This window comes from Sinocyclocheilus anshuiensis, unplaced genomic scaffold (assembly GCF_001515605.1).
Source record: "Sinocyclocheilus anshuiensis isolate Anshui unplaced genomic scaffold, SAMN03320099.WGS_v1.1 scaffold2090, whole genome shotgun sequence".
Lineage (NCBI taxonomy): Eukaryota > Metazoa > Chordata > Actinopteri > Cypriniformes > Cyprinidae > Sinocyclocheilus > Sinocyclocheilus anshuiensis.
Window position 1 is genome coordinate 459528 of NW_015560626.1, and position 20242 is coordinate 479769.

A 20242-nucleotide genomic window follows, 5' to 3' on the forward strand; every position below is an offset into this window, starting at 1 on the left:
TGCTGACAAGGCTCATAAAAAAGGATGAAAAAGAGATTGGCAGAGGCCCTAGTCTTCCACTTTTCATATTTCCCTTTTAAAAAGTGGCGCACTGTTTCTGTGAGAGACATCAAAGGGGCCGAAGGAGGGCCAGGGAGCCTCTATTCACTTTTCCACCTCCATAAAAGCTTCCCATATCTAACCCCTAGTGACTGGCTGGCCCTATCATTCAAATGTCCCAGCGCTCTTTGTGGCTTCCCCAGGACCACAGTGAAATGATCTCTTTTGTTGCGCATCATTAGTTCCATCTGTTGTGAGAGCCTGGCTGTCTGTTCCGAGGGCAGGCCGACGTGATGGTGGCCGGGGGCGACGCGAAAGGGCCACGTCCCCACGACTCGTGTCCTGACCTCGTCCTCCTCCTCCTGGAACATTGATGCTCCCTTTCTTTCCCTCCCTTTCTCTCTCCTCACAGATGACACTCTGTCTGTCACTGCTTACTTATTTATGCATCCGGAGGAAGGCAAAGCATCTTGCGCACATTTTGTTAAAACTGGGCTTTTTGCTCCATATATGTGTAATATTCTTCGTATTAAGCCATTGAAACAAAAATCAAAGTGTATTTTGAATGAGAGACTGACTTACATATGATGATGTCATAGGAACAAAAAAATATTTTTAATAAAACTAATGCAAAATAGAGTTTCATAGCCATTAAAGAATATTTATAGCCACTGGCCAGTGAGTTTTCGCATTAGACGAGAATGGCCTACGGTGATAAAAAAAAAAAAAAGAAAGAAAGAAAAAACTGTTATTCCTCCGAAGCTTGTGGGCGGATGCGAAGTGAAAAGAAATACAAATATTGTCCGTGTTTTCACAACACTGTATTAAAGTGGCTTTGGCTTGTGAATATTCATGAGAATAATGAAGTATCAACATAAAGCTGGACAGCAAAATTGTACTCCAAAGTCAAGAGGCAAACGTCTCAATTATTTGGTACATAACTAAAGTCTTATGCAAATGTGCAGTAAAAACAAAATTAAAACGGCTTTATTCATATTAATGAATTCAACATCTGTTTAATCTAATTTCATGCTGTGTAGGAAAAAAATAACCATTTTAGTTCCATAAACTTTGTCAGTTTTGTGTTCGTATAGGTTGTCACCGGAGTCTTCCAGTTCGGATTTTTCTTGCATCATGGTGTCTGTGATGCACCAAACAGATGTAACATTTTCTCTTGGCAAGGAAATATTTTATTCATGATTTACATGAATGATAAATCTTGTGAAAGTCTTAGTGCTGATGGGCATACGCAATTTAACATCTGTCCTCCTCAGAATAATTAATAGAGCAGCAGAACACAGGGGACTGAGGACTCTTCTTCTTGTTCATTTTCTGTAATTATTGTCAAAAACAAAGCAAGCCTAGATTTGCATCTTGCAGTCTCCTTGCTGTTCTCTTGCCTAACAAAACAACTTTTAAAGAAGTGATTTCCAGATTTATTCAATTTGGAACTTTTGTTTGAACATTCTTTCTGGCGTTGTGTTGTTGTGAGGTGAAAGTGATACTTTAAAACAACAGTTTCATTGTTCTATTTTTTTAAACCCTCTAGATGTGTTTGAGAACATTTAGGAATCTTTATATATAGAATTAATATTATATGTACACATCGTCCTCTATAAAAAGTATTAAATTATAAAAAATTGTATTAAATATATTAATAATATATATATACAATGTAATATTATTTATTATAATATTAAATATATTTAATAATTGTGTACATCTAATTAATATATAATAGTATAAATATTATTTAAGATTTATTTAAGGTGTTGTGTTGTTGTCAATTGAAAGTGATACTTTAAAACAATTGTTTTCTTCTTCTTTTTTCCCCATTTTTAACCCTCAAATTGAGTTTGAGGTCTTGAAAATGACATTTCAGAATCAGATTTATACTTCATGGCATTTACTAATCTTAGGAAAACTGATTTATATTATATATACATTGTCCTACATAAAAAAGTAATAAATACAAGAAAGTATGGAAGGATATTCTGTACTATTTTCAAAAGGAATTGCAAATTGTATTTTCAATTGCATTTTCCATATGTGGACGCATATATTGTGACATTAATCTTGCATTGCTGTTTGCGTTTTCGCTTTCGTGAATGCACAGTGACTGCCAAATTTAAAATGTATATATATAAAAATAAATTAACTACAACTCACATTTTATATTGTGGGCCCTTGAAATTTGAAAAATAATGTGTTTTTTGAATATTAAAGCATGTCAACATATTCTGTTACACCAAATACACAAAATAATGATCTTTAAAAAAGCATCATATGACCCCTTTAAGGGGAGCCGAGCTCCCCCTAGCTCCCCCGTAGTTCGCACCCTGTTTTTCAGGGAGCCACAATATAAAATGTGAGTTGTAGTTAGTTAATTTATTTTTCTGGCACCCTAAACATAAAAGCGTACAGTCTGTCTCTATAGAACAGAAGGGTTAAAATAAACCCTGGTGATGGCTTTAACCGTTTAAAGTAATGCGGTTTGTCGAGGCTGCTACCACACCCGTTCTCTCTGAACACGGTCCCTGGTGTTTGAACAGGATTGGCTGAGGTCCATCTGGCTGCGAGTTCAGCTCTCTCAGCGCTATTCACGATGACGGGCCCAAGGCTGGTCTCTTTTGAAGCGAGCTGCGAGTCGGTTTCAGTCCAGACTGCGAGCCGCAGAGGTCATCTGATATGCCCTGACCTCATATGTAACACTTTGGTCTAAAAGTGTGCTAATCCTTTCCTGTGGGATCAATGTAGCGTCTGGCTAATGCTCACAGAGCCGAAATAGAGAGAGAGAGTGAATCGAAACACGCGGTCTGCGCTCTGGCTTCAGGACTCGACTCTATTGGATAAATGACTCTGTTGCTATCGCCCTGAGTGACACCCCGTTGCCCGAGAGCCAAAGTGCTGTATTTGTTGGAACCATTATGAAATAAAAACCTAGAGAAAAAGGGCCACTATTTGGTTTGAATTGATTCCCTGAAAACTCCAGCAGTGAATATGCTTTCATTTTGATGGTATTACCACAGATAAAATGTGTTGTGTCAGTTCCACCTCTCCATTACTTTGTCCATTAGGGTGAAACTGGCTGATTTTATTTCTCACACTCTATTTTCTGTGATAAAATGGAAATTCAAAAGCTTATTAAGTTCTGAGTGACATCTATATCAGGGTGCGAACGGGAAAGTAAGTCGACTATATCTAGTTTCAGTTCATTTTTGCTCAATTTCCCTCTCGTGATCAAATATTTCACTTTTCAGGAGGGTCCTAATGGGAGTGTCAGGTTCTAGTGGGCTCTCCTTCCTCTTTCCCTCCCATTACCAGCCATATGGCTGTTTCAAATTTCTACCTGTCAACAGCCAAAGAGCAGGTCTCAATTTTAACTGATTTCTTTCCCGCCGCAAGAATTTTAGCACTGAGTGAAAGCACTTCCAGCACAAAATGGGATGTTTAAACGCCCATATCAGTTTATTCTGGAAAGATAGAATTTATGCTAAGACAGACTGTCTGCCTGATTCAGTTCCTGTCTTGTGTGTGTAATTTATAAATGTACAGTATACCGTGCTGTTGACTAGAAATCGTTTAAATATGTTTAAATATGTCTACGCTTTATAACGACCAAGCCATGGCTGTCTCATACACCAAAGTAGGAAAAATATCAGCTTTAAAGTTCCCTATGTATTACATTTGTTTTCTCTTTCTTTAAAGGGCAGTTTACCCATAAATTAGAAATGTGTCATTATTTCCTCTGTACTGTCATGTTTTTCCTAACCAGTATAATGTTCCTTTGGCGGTGTGCCGCCAGAATGCAGTGAATGGGTGCCGCCAGAATAAGAGTTCAAACTTATCTACATCTTGGATGGCCTGAGAGTGAGTCGATTTTTACTTGCTCAGAGGTGTTCTTTCAATAAAACAAGCTCAGGTGATGCTTCACCATGCAGGGCAGGCCGTCCCACAAAACTACTGTATGCTCCCTCCTGCTACTAAAACTATTTCCCTGAGGTTTGGAGTCTGTATTATTTTGGGTTTTTTATTTAATCTTGTTGGGAGGGTGTGAGGCATATAGCAGGCAAAATGAAAGGGTATATTTATTTAAACTTCAAACATCTGCCTAATATAATCTGTATGGCAGGTCATGCCAGTTTTAGCCCCTGCACACAGAGGCATGTTGAGACTTTGGCTCTTTTAACAGGTTTTGCATTAATTGAAGTGATCGTTCAAATCATAAATCAGTGTTAGAAAAAGACTTATTACATATTTTAGTGCTCAGTCGACCGGGCTGAGATATGTATATGAAATATACACTGGAAAAAGGGTCTTGGGATGGGCTTCTCTACCTTCTGACCATCATGTTGCCTTATATAACAGATCAAAAAGAAACCAAGAAATGCTGTATCAATATGAAAGCTGCATTTGGAATCTCTCTTGAAAGATTTACTGCGTTTGCTTTTCATTTTGCACTAAATATGTTGAATGTTTTCTTTATGCCTTGATCAACTGCAGTTTGTTTGTGCAAAGAGTAATAACTGTTGTGTTAATGTTTTTTTTTTTCGTTTGTATGATTTATTTACTCATGAAAGGCCAAATGTTTGTGTGCACACTGACATTTCACTGAACCCGCTTTTCCTTCAAAGCTGAAGTTTTTTTTCCCACCATCATATGAAGATAATTGTAATTGGGCCAAGAGCGTATTGGACCATTAAACCACTGCCTCTCCCAGTAAAGCAATTCTCTTTTGTGTAAATGCATTGGAATTACTTTCAGGGGGCGTTGCAGAAGGAATATGTGAAAGGCTACTTATTCTCCTAATGATTCTTTGTCCTTTTAAAAGTCATCAGGCACATTTATAAGTGGATATGTACAAGGGAAGTGTTGCCCCTGGAGACTGAGGTCATCTCTACCTCCTTATCCAAGGCCAGGAAGTAAGTTTGCGTGAATGGACCTTTGCCAGCAGAGGTTGGTCATATTGGTAATGTAGGCTGTCCATCTGTATCCTGGCACATGGGCCATAATGACTGAGGTGAGAAGAAGACAGCGTCAGGCTAACACAATAGAGATGGAGAGCCGTGCGCAGTGTTGTGTAAGCGTATTTTGATGGAAATGTTTCATAATGCAGTCTGGCAAAATAATTTTCATGGGAGTGTCCCACAGAATCATAATCCTGCTTTGGTCATTTTCAAAAGCGCTTTATTATGGTATGTCTTCTGTGGCTTTTGCAAATGTTGCCTCAGAAAATGACTAAGAGTCGAAAAATGCATGTGTATAGATAAAACCCAATGTAAGAGATTTACATTTTCTTTAAAAAAAACAATGAAATAAATTTTCCTTAAAAAGATTAATTTTTCTAAGAAATATTTAAGAAATGAAAAATCTAAATAACATGAAATCAGTTTTGAAATAAATTATTTTAAACATTTAAATCTAAATCTGGAGTCTAAATTGATTGCAGTCTCACATAAGCAGTGGTGGAAAGAGTACTGAAAAAATATACTCAAGTAAAAGTACAGTGGCTTGAAGTTCATTTTTTTGACATTTTCTATCCACGTGGCTGCTTCCAATTATGTATTTAGTTTGTTTTGTTTTTTTTTTTCCTTTGAGTTCATGACATCTTTCACACAGAACTTTTTGTGTGCTCAACGCTTCAAAAATCTTCAAAATCACTCCGGCTATCCTGAAACTTTCATAATTGAACATATGCTAAAACAGAGTGACATGTACAATAAGTAAAAGCAGCAGCAATTTTTTATATTTAAAAATTTGTGTTATTATATTTATATAAAATGCTAGCATCTAAAATTTAGATGCAAAGCATTACGCTTCATGTTTTAAAGCGTAAATCCTGTAAACACTTAATTTGATGCTGTTTGGAATTATCAGTGGAATAAAGAGCAGAAAAAGCATCAGAAGACATAAAATACTTTTCAAGGACTGATAGAGACACACGTGGAGTTCATTAAATTTTGCTGACATTTTAGCGGCTAAATGGCAGATAGTTACTGTCTCTGGGGGCTGCAGGCTTTTTCATATCCTTCCCCCAATGTCACTCCCCCAGCTCACCGTAACAGAAGGAATAAGAAAGAGAGAGAAAGAAAGAAAGAAAGAAAGAAAAAGGAGTGTGAAGATAAGAGTGTTCATTGGGATTTTTTCCCAGCTGTGGTTTGGACGGCTGTGTGTGTTGTTTTTGTGGTTTGAGCGACATCGGACACAACAGGCGGCAGTGAAAATTGTAGGTGAATAGGTCTATTTGAGTTGAAAATTCAAGGAGAAAGGAATCCATCTGGATGATGAATAATTTAGATGGCTCAAGTTGGTTCCTGTTGCTGTTGTGCTTGTGCTCTCTCTCTCTCTCCTCCTCTGCAGACACAGGCCCCCCCTCAGCCGACATGACTCTGGAGGCTTGTTCTTGATGCTCTGAGGTTACACATGCCACTGTATGTGTGGGATCAAGCCACTAAACAACACAAGAAATTTCATACACAAAATCGGCCACATGGAATTTTTTTCACTCAGGAGTGTCAGCCTTAATTCTTAACATTTTGATTTGCCTTGAGCCCTGCTGTCTTACTCAATATGTATGAGATCACATGTAGAACATGTACAAGTTTTTTTCCTCCTGCAAAGCGACAACAGAAACCATAAATGTGGGCTCCAAAACTCTGAAAATTTCAGATTCAAATTTTGAAATAACAGGAAATTTAAATGAATTATTATAAAATATAAAAGAGAAGACTTTGTTACTACATATTATATTTATATGATAGTAATTTAGAGAAATGCAAAAAATAGAATAATTTCGGCTAGTGGTCTCAAACGTTTTAGACCCAGCTGTATATGATGGATATGTTTTCATACCATGTGTTAACATCCATTAGTGATCATTTAGGGGAGAGAGAGAGAGCGAGAGAAAACATCTTTATGCTTTTACTCTAAATAATAAATAATATAATTATTATTCTAAATAATAATACTTCATTATTATAACATTACAATGTAAAATGTAAACATATGTAAACTGTAAAAATAAGAGACAAAAGTAATTTAATATAATAAATGTAATCATTTACTTTAATAATAATTAGTTAATCTAAAATAATTAGGCAATCTAAAATGTAAAGAAACAAATGAATTTAATTTAATAAAATGTAATAAATGTATTTGTTTATGCTAATATATATGCTAATAATATACATAATTAGTGAAAAACGAATAATAATTATTATACATATATAATTCTTCTAAATAATAATAATTTTCATCTTTGACCTACTATATACTTTATTACTGCATACTTATTATATTTATTTATGATCTGATTCTGTACTGTTGAACAGAAATTTGATATTAAAATTAAACAAATACAAAAAAATAGAAGCATTTTGACTAGTGGTCTCAGATGCGGTAGACCCGGCTGTATATGACGGATATGTTTGCATACCATATGTTAACATCCATTAGTGATCATTTAGAAGAGGGGAAAAAAACCCTAAACATTTTTATGCTGTTCCAGGAGTGACAGAAGTAAAGAAGTTCATCAACCTGAAAAAGATCAAAATGCTAATTAGAAAACAGACGTGTGTTTCTGCTGCAGTGCTGGCGTGTAAAGGAGCTCACGGCATTTCTCTTTTAAGAGGAGCTGAATGAGATGGGGGTGTTGGGAGGGTTGATGTGACAGGCCCGTGGAATCCCAACCTCTCTCTCCTGGTGCCTCGCACTAATCAACCCCTGTAATTTATGCAAAAAATATGATTTATATTTAATTTCACTACACTTGCATTGTTAATTTGAGATGTAATTAACGCGTCGCCACGGCAACTAATTTCTCAGTGCCGTAAATTATCGCCGCCTTTTCATCAAAATTCAGTTACTTTGGCTCCTGTGTGCAATGTACTGATGCAATTAGGTTACCAGGGCAACCCAAAAGTGTTCATTTTCTTTTGTATAATTGCAATGAGGCAGAAGTTTTTATAACCGAGAGTCATGTTGAGGTTTTTAGCGAACAAAGGGCACATACACATTATAGCACCTCTACAAAAGGGACGTGGTACAACAAATATGCCCTCTGCCATTTCTCTCCCCGCTCTTTCTCTCTGTCGCTCGCTCACACGCAGCGTATAATCCAATGCGTTGACTTTACATCTATATCTGATTAAGTTTTCCCCTTTGGGCTGTGTCTCTCTTTCTCCAAGTGAGGCAATCTGTTTGTCAGATGTGCATGGATCTTGCCTGGTCTGCATGTATATCAGGCGCATATCTCGAGCACATCTCCTCCACCCCTCATCCTTTTGTTCCTGGCTGGAATATTTTAATGAAGTGGATCTAATTTGCTCTCAAGACTGAGGCCACCAGCACGCCTCGCACGGAGCATGCCCGGTGGCGAGGAGTAAATGGGCACGAGCCTCGTGCCGGTCTGGCCCGTCTCCTATGCGCACTCATGCCTGCAGCCTCTAACCCCCCTCCCTCGACACTCCATAGAGACAAAATACCAGGTCATTGGCTTCTAAGCTCTGGTTAACTGAAAAGGTAATTCAGTTTTTAAGCAGGCATTTTGAGTCTTTTTAGCAGAAATTTTGAGTCTTTTTTTTTGTGTCAAGCAGATATCACAGAGCAAAAAGTCTTTTTTTCTACTAAGATCTTCCCTAAACAAGATGCATTTACTTTTACTTAGATTTTTTTCAAAATATATTCCTGCTTATGTGTAAATATATAAGCAGGCATTTTGAGTATTTTTATCATCAAATATTATACAAGAAATATTTCGTTAGTCTACTGCAGTCATCTTTAAAACAAGATTAATTTAAGAGTTTTTAGAGAATATGTCTTGATTTAGTTTTTTCTTACACCACTAACAAGCACGTATTTATAAGTATAAATCTCTGGTATAAACAAGCAAAATATGCAACATTGCTTAACAAAAATAAATTTTCAAAGATAAATTTGCTTATTTGTAAGCAGCCATTTTTAGTATTTTTGCATATATTGTTATACAAGCAGATATCACACTGCAAAAAAAACGAACAAACAATATATATATATATATATAGATTTTTTGTACTAAAATCATCCTTAGAACAAGATGAATTTAATTGACGTGCAAAAGATGTTCAATGATTTTTTCCTTACGCTAACTAATTTTTATATAGTAGGTTAATATAGAAGTATAAACAAAAATATGCAAAATTGCTACTTAGCAAAAAAGTAAATTTTCAAAGATCATTTTGCTTATTACTAATGATTTAATTCGATGAATAATAAAATAATAATAATAATAATTATTAGAAAGTCAAATTAAGTCATATGTTTAAAGTACTAACATTTAACCTTTATGGGTAAATAAGGTACAAAGGTGTACCTTTTTGAAAGGGTACTGCCCAAGTGACAACTTTTGTAAACTTTTTTTTTTTCTGGGAGTGTATCATTATTATTATATTTCTTTTAAACAATGATTTTTGGCAGTGTATCCACATGTTCAGACACAGCTGTAGTTTGTCTCCGAAGCCGTGCTGGCCGAGAACCCACAGCCAGACCAACTCTACTTTTCTTAACCTCATAATTAGCTTTGGTTTTCCTTTCTGTCCTCCACATTCTCAACAAGCTCTGTCAGCGTTGTTTATCCAGCTAAACCAAAGTTAACATTGTTTTAGTAAAGAATAAATACTGTATTGGTATTAGCATATTTTCCCATTAAACCTGTGTGTACACATTTTCTAGCTGGGTTTTAACCTGATCACAAGAACATATTCCCTTTACAAGATCTTTATTTTCCTTTCGCTGAATATCCCAGAGCATCGAACGCAGCTGTCAAGAGTAACCCCAGCATGTACTTAACACCCTTGATATTTCTGTTCTGTTTGATTCCGTGTGATTTTACCAAGGGATTGACTTGCCGTATCCATGTCTCAAAGTGAGCGGGGATTGGGAAGGGGGGGTTAAAGACGTCTTCCCCTGCTCCATTGTTCCTGCTGACAGCAAACAAGCGATTACCATCATTCACAGAGACAGCGCATTGCGAAAGGAAAGAGGCGATGGCCTCCCAGGACCCCCCTCGAAAACCGCGGCCTCTTTAAAAGCATGTTCCTCACCACAACGGTGACACGTTAGATTTCCAGCATGACCGATCTCCTGCCGTATCTTTACTACTGAAGCCCAGCACTGAGAGACGAGCGAGCCGAGGAGATCTGTTCTTGTTTGAATGAAGTGGCTACAGCATAATTACTACTGCTACGTTTTGCTCTTTGATCAAATGCTGTTGTTCTTTATGCCTGACATTCGCTCCATATGTGTCAAAACATGCAAAAGCCTCTTGCTGCATATTACTCATGAGATTTAGCAGGGTTTTCACTTTAGTTTGGATCATTTCAAAGAAGTCTCGATTCAGTTTCATGTTAGAAACCAGTCACTGTTTTTGAGTAAAGGCAAGGTCACCTGAATATTCGAGAGACTTCCTTTATAAGTCGATTTGAGACTGATTTGTGTTGATCAAAAAATGAAAATTCTGTTAGTATTTGTTTGTTCTATTGTTCCAAACCTTTTTGACTTTATGTTAAACTCCAAAGGAGAAGTTTAGTAGATTGTCCTAGCTGCTCTTTTCCATATAATAAAAGCAAATGGAGATTGGAGCGATCAAGCTCCAAAAAGGCCAATAAAGTGGTCCATATGACTTGTTTGCTATTTTCTGAAGCCATTCGGACTGAAAACAGACTGAAATGTAAGTTATTCTTTAAAAATCTTTGTATAGAAAAGAGCAGCTTTGACAGTTTGCTTAATATCTTTTGCGTTCAGCAGAAGAAAGAATGTCAGATGGGCTTTAAAAGACATGAAAAGTGTGACAGAATTTTCATTTTTGTTTGAACCATTCCTTTGAGAAATAATGTGTGTTTGAAGAACGTTAGTTTTTGTGAAATATGTAATGGAAACACACCTATGAAAACTGGATTATACTTGTTTACTTACTGGAGTCTGAAGCAGTATTTGCTTTTGTCACATTTATTCACATTTTACCAGCGCAAGGGGCCCAGGAAGACGAGTTACCAAGGAACACAAAATTTTAATTAGTGTATTTTAATCATTCAGGCTTTTCAAGCTAATCCACAGACCCCAGAGAATTCCCAAGATGCAGCTCTGTGCTGCTTTACCATTTATTGTTGAGTCTATTATAATTACTGTTAGCAGGTGGGGGCTGGGAGGCCTTTATTATGTTTTTCCATCTTTATTATAATTACTTAAAAAAAATTAAAGGATGCTGTTTCATTAAGTTTAGAGAGGATGCCATTTCAACCCTTCTTTTTCTCCCTTCATCTCATTGCTCTCCCTGCCTCTGCATTCGCTGTAATTCTCTGATATTTATACATTGCACAGCTTTATACGAAACACATATAAACACAATAAAAAAGCAAAAGCAGAAGGAAGAAAGATGCACTTAATGAAATGCTTTTCTAGGGGTGCTTTGTAAAATCCATCTAATGCTCTGAAAACTCAACATGCGTGCATCCTCTAAAATCCAATTGTTTCAGCTCGTAATTGGAGCTCGATCAGAATACGCAGGCAGACGCTAGAATATATTTTCTTAATTTTCGCACTCAGCAGTGAATAAAGATAAGAAGTCACGAGTGAGTTTTTAAGCCCTGAGATTTGGGTGTTCTACAGGGATTTTTGGATCTTCTTGAATTGGGTTTTATGCGACTGTTTTTGCAGTTATCGGCTGCGTTGTTTGATGAAAGTCTTCTCACAGCTAAGAAGTAAAATTCAGAGGGAGTTTTTTCTTGGGCCGCTCTGTTGAAGTGTTGTCCTCACTGGAAGTGTTTCATGGCAAATGATGTGAACAAACAGCTCTCATGTGTGAAGAGTCCCTCTTTACTCTTTTCCTTCTCTCTGCTCCGTCCTCTTCCCTCGGTTCCATTACACAGACTCAATCCTAAACTGCATGTGTAAACAGAAACATATACTTAACTCCACATGCCAAACATTTACCATTGTATTTATTTATTCTAATATGCTGGTTGTACTTTTTCAACTACAGTTCCAGTGTTCACAAGAACACGATAGAATGATGTACTGTAAGTAGAAAGTTTAGGATGATATTCAGTGAGGATGGAATTCATCAGTCAATTCAGTTCATATGCAAAGATCACTATATTTGCTGTCGTTTAGATTTCAGACGGCAAACATTCTTTTAATGTAAGTCAATGGGAGATTTTTTAAAATTTGGAGTGATAAAGGGATGAACATTCTGTCATCATCAAAATGTCTAAGCTGTGTTTTTCTCCATACAGTTTTTTATTTTTAGATATTTTAAAATGTATTCCTGTGATGGCAAGGCTGAGAAAACATTCTAAGCTGATTTTTGTGCTCAAGAAACAATTCTTACTATAATCAGTGTTGAAAACAGTTGTGCTGCTTAATATTTTTGCAAAAACTGTGATAAATGTTTTTTCAAGTTCTGTGCCAAATAGAAAGGTTAAAAGAACCACATTTATTTGAAATAGAAAGTTTCTATAACAAAAGTCTTAACTCACTTTTTGATCAATGTAATGCACTTTTGCGGAGTAAAATTAATATCTTTTGAAATATAGTGCACAGTTATAGTTTCTTTTTTTCTTTCTTTTTTAAACAATGCTTTTATGGATTTTCATTGTGCTTTTTGCTACTTGAGGATGAGTAAAATGTATTTATTTCTGTGTTTATTTATTTATTTGGTGAACTTAAAATTTATGTTAAATAAAACATACAAATTATGGTTGCATTAACCATATGAATGATTCATTGAAGACTAATTCATGGAAGTGAATCACAAGTAAACGATTGTGGTCTGTCATTGAATCCGAGCAGTGAAATGTGATTGGTTGGAAGTTTCTGTTTCAGATGACTAATGTAGATCCACTGCCTCATGTTTTGAATTCTTGCATGTCCAATGTGTATTTAGCACCAAATCATGGGGCTATTCTTGGGCCCCTCTGAAAGCCAGCAGAAAGCGCTAGCAGCGGCCCGCTGCTGAGACTGGCAGTTTTTTTGTATTTTCATGGAAAATTCCACATCTCCCTACGAGCTGCGTTTCATAAGCAGAAATACGTTTCAGGGCAGCTCCTCAGAAAAAATTAATTAATGGACCTTTGCGGTGAGCGAAAGGCCAGCACAAGGCAATTATAGTGTCTTTGTGAAGTGTCAGGATTTTGGAATTATAAAATCACACTGGATTGGCAGCAGTAATTATGCTGGAAAGAAGAGCTCACCTTTACTGATATTTAACAATTTACAGCTTAATTTGTAGACCTCAGCTTTCCTTCCTACCCTAAAGCCTGTAATGATTTTGTAGGGGTTTAGCATGCCTCAATCGATTCTGTCTTTGGATCATTTGTGTTCAAACTATGAATCTAACGGCATACTTGCTGTTGCAGCCATTTACACACTAGCATCCAATCTGTCTCTTGAGTGAGTTATTCAGTACAAGACTTGCCTCTCTCTTTAAATTAATATGACTACATTAATAGTCCATGAGAGAGTCCACAGAAAATCTGCCAAAAACCGCAATAAAGCTCTTTTTTTTTTTTAACAGAAAAAACATGGAAATGAGGGTCTTCCATACTGAAAAAGCCACCTGTCTTATGTGGTCTGTCTGAGCCCAGTAATGGACAGATGATTTAAACAGAGCCTGTTTTGGGTGGGGATGTTCAGACAACAGTCTGTTTGTGTTTGATGTGAGCTTCATTACATGAACTGTGTGGTGGGCTTATCTCCTGTTTTCATAGATTATGACGAAAGGAGGTTTTACAGACTTTAGTCTTCACATAAAATCATGTTAACTACAGCAGTCGTTACTCCAAAGTTGAACTGGTGAAAGAGGAGTAAAATATATACTAAACTGTAGTGTCATTTTATTTTATTGTATTAATTTATTTTTTTTAAGATGTCATAGATTCATTCATTAATTTAGTTAGTTTGTATTCTCAGAATGTGTTATGCTAAACCTTGCTTATTTTTTACCGTACCATAGAGGTGTGCATTTTTTGTTTGTTTGTTCATTCTGTCTCAGAATCTGTTATTTGTCAAATCTTGTGTAATTTTTACAGTCCTATACTGAATTTATTTATTAAGTTGGTTAGTTAGTATTCTGGCTCAGAATCTGTCATTTGTTAAATCTTGTCATTTATTCAGTCTATAGAGCTGTGCAGTTATATATTTGTTTGTTGATAATGTGGTTTGCTTATTTTGGACATTTTAATTTTTAATTCTGTCTCGAAATCTAAAATTTAAGTTGTCAAAGAGCTATGTATTTATTTATTTATTTGTTTGCTTAAATATTGAATTGGCTTTGTTGGCAATCAAGGTAGATCAACAATATGCACAAGACCTTTATACAAGGTCAGTTACAGAGGCACAGTTGTTTCTGACCTCAGAGTGTGTTCTATTGATTCATTGATCCTCTACTTCCAAAAAGAAGCCCTGATGTACCTGAAGTAACTTTAAATTAGACTTCACAGGATTACAGACTGATTTTCAGGAGAAAAAGAGCTGTTTCACTATACTGTGGCATAGAATCATCTCACTCAGGGAAAAAAGAGCCTTTGTAAGGAAAACACAAGTCTATTTTTCCTGTCTTGGTTATTGTGTTGAACATTTAGTGCTTACCATAATGTACTGTTCCATAAGTAAGGAATACGGTATAACAATTAGTACATTAGTGCCAAGTCTCATACACTACAGTGTGATTTGTGATGTTGATGTTTTTCTGTGGCACCTCAGGGAAGTGCAGAAAAACATGCAATTAGCATTGGTCTCAGCACAGGAGGGGCTGTGCTACATGGAAATGCGGAGAGTGGCATATCTTGAACAGGGACTGAAATCTGTCATAGGAAGATGTTTGTCAGCATAGGGGTCTCTCTGGAGACCTCAGACCCAGGTGTGACACCTAACAGGGACATTTCAATGTGAACAATTCCATCACCATGCTATTAACATTATTGCTTATTAAGCCTGCAAAGGATACTAAAAAATAAGCATTTAAAGTCAAAATGATGTTAGAATTTAATGTTTAGTTTCTAAACACGTGTTCCTTCTCTCATTGTTGATTGCAAAAAAACGTGTTTCTTGTATTTTTTGAAAATGTATTTACCTGGATCAAATAGTGCATTGCTAAAAATATACGTGAGCATTTTCTAGAGTTTTCCTGCCGACTGTAAACCAACAAGGTCAGGAAAAATCCCCCGTGAATGACCTGTTTTTACATCAACACTGACCCCAGCTCAGTTACGCTTTGAACTCTGTTTGAAAGGTTAATGTAGAAATCTGGAGTGAATTAACTTAAAATTACTTACAACGATCTTAAAATCCTGTGCTGGTTTTGTTGTGGCTGTAAATTAATTTCAACAGGGAGCTTTGGAGTCCTTAAAGAGACAGGGCCAAAAAAATAACAGAAAACCCAAGAAGAAAATGAATGAGTAGAAGAGTGGGCCGCGTAATGCTTCTGGCTAAGCCAGTCCAAGTCTTAAATGAAGAGAAAAAGAAATTAGGCTTAACTGAAAACATATGGTATTGCGCTGGGGAAGAGGTCTGCTTAAGAGAATCGTGGCAGGGTAATAAAGAAAGACCGGAAAAGGGCACGTGTGGCGGTTTGGGTGCAGGATGGGGATTTTTTTTTCTTTCAGGGCAGTGATAGAGGCTGAGCTCCTTTAAAGGGCCAGCAGTTCAAAGTGAACCATCTTAATCACGGTGCTCATCATTGAACATTCAACCACACACATGCGATTGGGCCTTAAAGTTGCATAAGCCTCAAAACCCACACAATGCCATATTTCCTATTACAATTTTATGTCTCTAATTATTACCATTAAACTAGGCACTCTTGTTGCACCCTATGTAATTTTGTCTTGTCTTGTCTTGTTCCTTGTTCTCCCTGATATGACTGCTGAATTGAAATGCGTGTCTAAGTTTAATAATGACGCCCCTCTGGATAAAGATTCATACGGCACCAATTATTCTCTTTTTCTCAACAGATACATTTTATGTGGCTTCTCCGTGATGTTGTCAGCCTTTCTTTGCTGAGTGTAGAATTTATTCATCTTAATTTTTCATGATGCTTAGACTAATTGAAAACAGTAACCCCCCTTTTGCATTTATATTTATATTATCCAGACTTTTGGTTTAAAATGCTTTCAAGACCAATACTGTTATATTTATTAATTAATATGTATTGTTAATTGTATATTAATTAAGTATTACTTATATATTTACAAATTGTGTTAATAATAATAAATGAATATGAACATAATTACAATTTAAATTAAAAATTAACATTTAAAATTATTGTAATTTTAGTAGATTTTATATTTCATATTTTAAATGTAATATGTAATAGTAATTTTATTTGCTAATACAGGAATTTTATTTGTTGGTCATTGTTGTTTTGAGCTCTATTAAATGCATTTATATTTACACAAGCAAGGGGAGAATTATATGGTAATGTAAGACACCAGTGTTTTTGAAGTACATTTTGTGCTTGGTTTGTAAGGACAATTTTCCTGCACTGTGTGATCTTGTAGTAACTGTTATGATACAACTTGTTGGACTTTTTTCTTCTTTTTTTTTTAGACATGCTACGCTTTTAGGTGGAGTGTGTCATTTCTGTGGCACTAGTAGCAAAATTGCAAAAAAAAGGACTGTTTTCAGACAGGTTTCCTGAACAATCTTCCATGTCTGCTATTGGTTGAGCCACCGTAGTGTGTCAAGCTTTTGAGGTCAATACAGATCATCCACTGTTGGTTAATCATTCTAAGCTGAATTAGTTAATAGTCCCACTATATCAGACAGTCTAAACCTGGAAAACTGAACATTTAGTGGAAGCCGCTGTCCTTACAGTCTTTAATGTATTAATTGATGCAGTCGTAGAGACTGTAGTGTCACCTCCTTTTTAGTGTGAATTTCCTCTACATTAAATGTGAGCCCTTATAAGACCCAGAGGGGCTCAGCTGTCTATTTTTCAATGATGTTGTCAGACATGTTGCTGGTTCCCCAGGAGAGAGGCAGAGTAATCAGCCTTTTCATCTCCAGAGGAGAAGAGCCAGGTTCAATGTGACGCTGTCACTTCCACTGGCCCAGCCAAGACTCACTTGTGTGCACACTCCTTAGGAATACCGCTGGCTCTAGAAACTAACATTTAAACAACACCAAGTCTTGGTGTGATGTTTGTTTTCTGGGATGCTCCACATTTTGACATGTGGAACGGTTTAAAAGCAGCGTATTGCAGATCTGCAGCACATTAAGGGATTTGTTTGTTTTTAAATTCTGAAACATGAGGGTTTTAGACTGAATATTCCACATTTTCTGTTGATAAATATTGAGTATAACTTCATAGTGATTGCCTTTTTTCCGAAGAAAAATATGATTGGAGATTGAAAACTAACATTTTTTCACTTCGAATTGGTTAGACAGTGCTTTTAAGGGAAAACACCTGAAACGTATCACAAATTTTTTCTTTTTTATTGTTATTAGAAGCAGTTTGGAAGTAAATTGCATAACGGGAACATGGCACCTGGGTTTATAAATGCAAGTGGCTTCAGGCATAATACCTAGCCAAATGCCAGTTTAGCTGAAGATCAAAACCAAGACTTGTTTTATTAAAGAGCAAATTGCTTTTATGGCTTTAATTCACTTTTTCTTTTCAAAAGGTAGATTCACAATCCCTTTTCTTTGTGTAGGTGTTGGAACAATTGTTCTGTTCGGCGCACCTCCCTAAAATAGCAGACGTACCGGGCTTGTAAGAAAATTAGCGAATTTAATTTCCTTGAGTAATGGAAATGTCATGCACCATTTAATAAAAGTCCATGAAAAAAGGCAACATTCTATGCAGCGCAGATAGCTGAGCCCCATGGATTTGAAAGTTACACTATTGCTTCGTTTGATGCTTTCTCACAGTTTTGTTCTTTTTTTTTCTCGATTTGATTTCGAATTAAGCTTCGATGTAAATATGAAAATGAAAGTTGTTTGGTGTCCCCCCGAAACTCACAGCACAGCAACTTGAGGCCGCAGATAACGGCCTCCTTTTAAAGCGTGAATTATTTTACCTTTATGAGTTTGTCTCATCTTCAAGGTCAGAAATGTAATTTTTGCTCTTTCAAAGGGTTATAACCTTAAAAGGGAGCCTACATCCTAGGTGATTAATGAGAGACTCCTGCATTTGATGTTTCAACGCTGACATTTTAAACTTTAAATATTTTATATGCACACCTTGGAAAAAAAATGCTAAGATACGCATTCATGTGGAATAAATGGTATTGCGGAGAAGAAAGGCCTGGCCGGGTATCATTTTAATAGAACAGTTAGAGTGCAATGGTTTTTCTTGGTGATTTTTATTTGAGGTTTTTATGTGTGCGCAAGCTGATTTAAAGGCACACTAAATCATCGGGGATGGGGAGTAGTGGATTATGCATTTAATCAAGTAGCAGGCCTTGGAAAAGTGGCTGGCCAAGCCACTAGGGCATCAGCTTTAGGCCCCAGAATGTCTTGCCTGCCCTTTGAGTCTGGTTTAAAAGAAAAAAAAAATCCAAAGCCATTTTCACCTCCGTCTAAGGTGAAATAAACTCTGGCCGAGACGTGAGAGAGGGAGGGAGAGTATCCTCCAATGCACCGGATTACTTGTGCTTCAAATTTACTGTAGGATTTTCCGCTTTTTCATGATGCGCACAAGTCTATTAGTTAGCAAAGAATGGAATTGGGCCGATCTACTTGTTATTAAAAATTTCTCGCCCTACCGCATTTGTTTTGAAAAAAGCTTTTAGGGGTCTGGAAGGATGCGCAGGCCTGTGCCCATCATCACATCTAATACGCTTTTTATTTGTGGCATAATAAAAGCCCGGAGAATGAAAACCTGCTACCTGGTATAAGAATGCAGCAGTTAGCCATAAAAGCCATAGCAATCTGCCTTACACACAACCGCTGCCTCAATCTCACATAGGCAGTCCCGACCATCATTCAAATGTCCAATGAAGACCATTTCACGGGACTGTATCCAACGTGATCTCATGATAATTCATATGTATTTTACGTAAAATGTGGTTATATAAAACAGCATCTAAATAATATATCAGCATCTAAACATACAAATACTTACGTATTTTCAGCATTTAAACGTACAAAACTGACATATTGACTACACCTAAAAATGAATCCTTATTAATATTAAAATCACGGCATTCATTTTATTAGTATTGTTGTTTTTAGTTGTCATATCAATGACCTGTTTTCAATTGCATTATTAAATTGTTTACTCGTTTACTTAATATGAAATGAAAACATTTCGTTCTGTTCTGTGTGATTTCTTCTGCCAGCTCGTTTTCAAGAATAGGCCTACATAATGTTAAGACTTCACTTTAAAAACTTAAAATAAATAACATTTCTGCACTCGTTTAACCTTTACTGTCATGTAATGTTTACTTTGTTTGCCATGGGCCACAAAAGGTGTTTTCTCCGACATGCTGTGACTGACAATAGAACTATATAGCCTAAAATACACCAAAAACGCAACATAATTACGAAATGAAACAATTTTATTCGTGCTCTGTAATCCAAATCTTCCGAATCCATACGACTGCGAGGAACAGACCCAAATCCAAGCCTTTATTTGGCGATCTTCATCTCCATCCCGAGCAGCGAGTCCAGTGACCGTAAGCAGCAAAACCCGCGCTGACTGATGCGCTCTTTACGAATTTAAAGGGGTCATATGATGCGATTTCAAGTTTTCCTTTCTCTTTGGAGTGTTACAAGCTCTTGGTGCATAAAGAAGATCTGTAAAGTTGCAAAGACTAAAGTCTCAAATCCAAAGAGATATTCTTTATAAAAGTTAAGAGTCAGCCACGCCTACCTAAAACGGCTCATTCTAACACGCCCCCACATATCTACGTCAATATGTGGAAATATTAGCATAATGCCGCCCAAATGTGCATGCAAGAAAGAAGGCGTGGTTTCAGGAACGCAGTAGTGTTGATGCAGCCATGTCAGGGAGAGACTGTGTGTTTCAGTGTGAAAGCTAAAGCACTTTATTTGGCCTTCCGGAAGTAGATGCAATTAGGAATCATTGGTTAAGATTTATTTACAACAGAACAGCACAACCCAGATGTTCGAATTTGTGCAACGCATTTTATGGACGAGTTTTTTGAACCTAGAAGAGTACAAGGCAGGCTGTGCACAAAGGCTATTTAAAAAAAAAAAAAAAAAA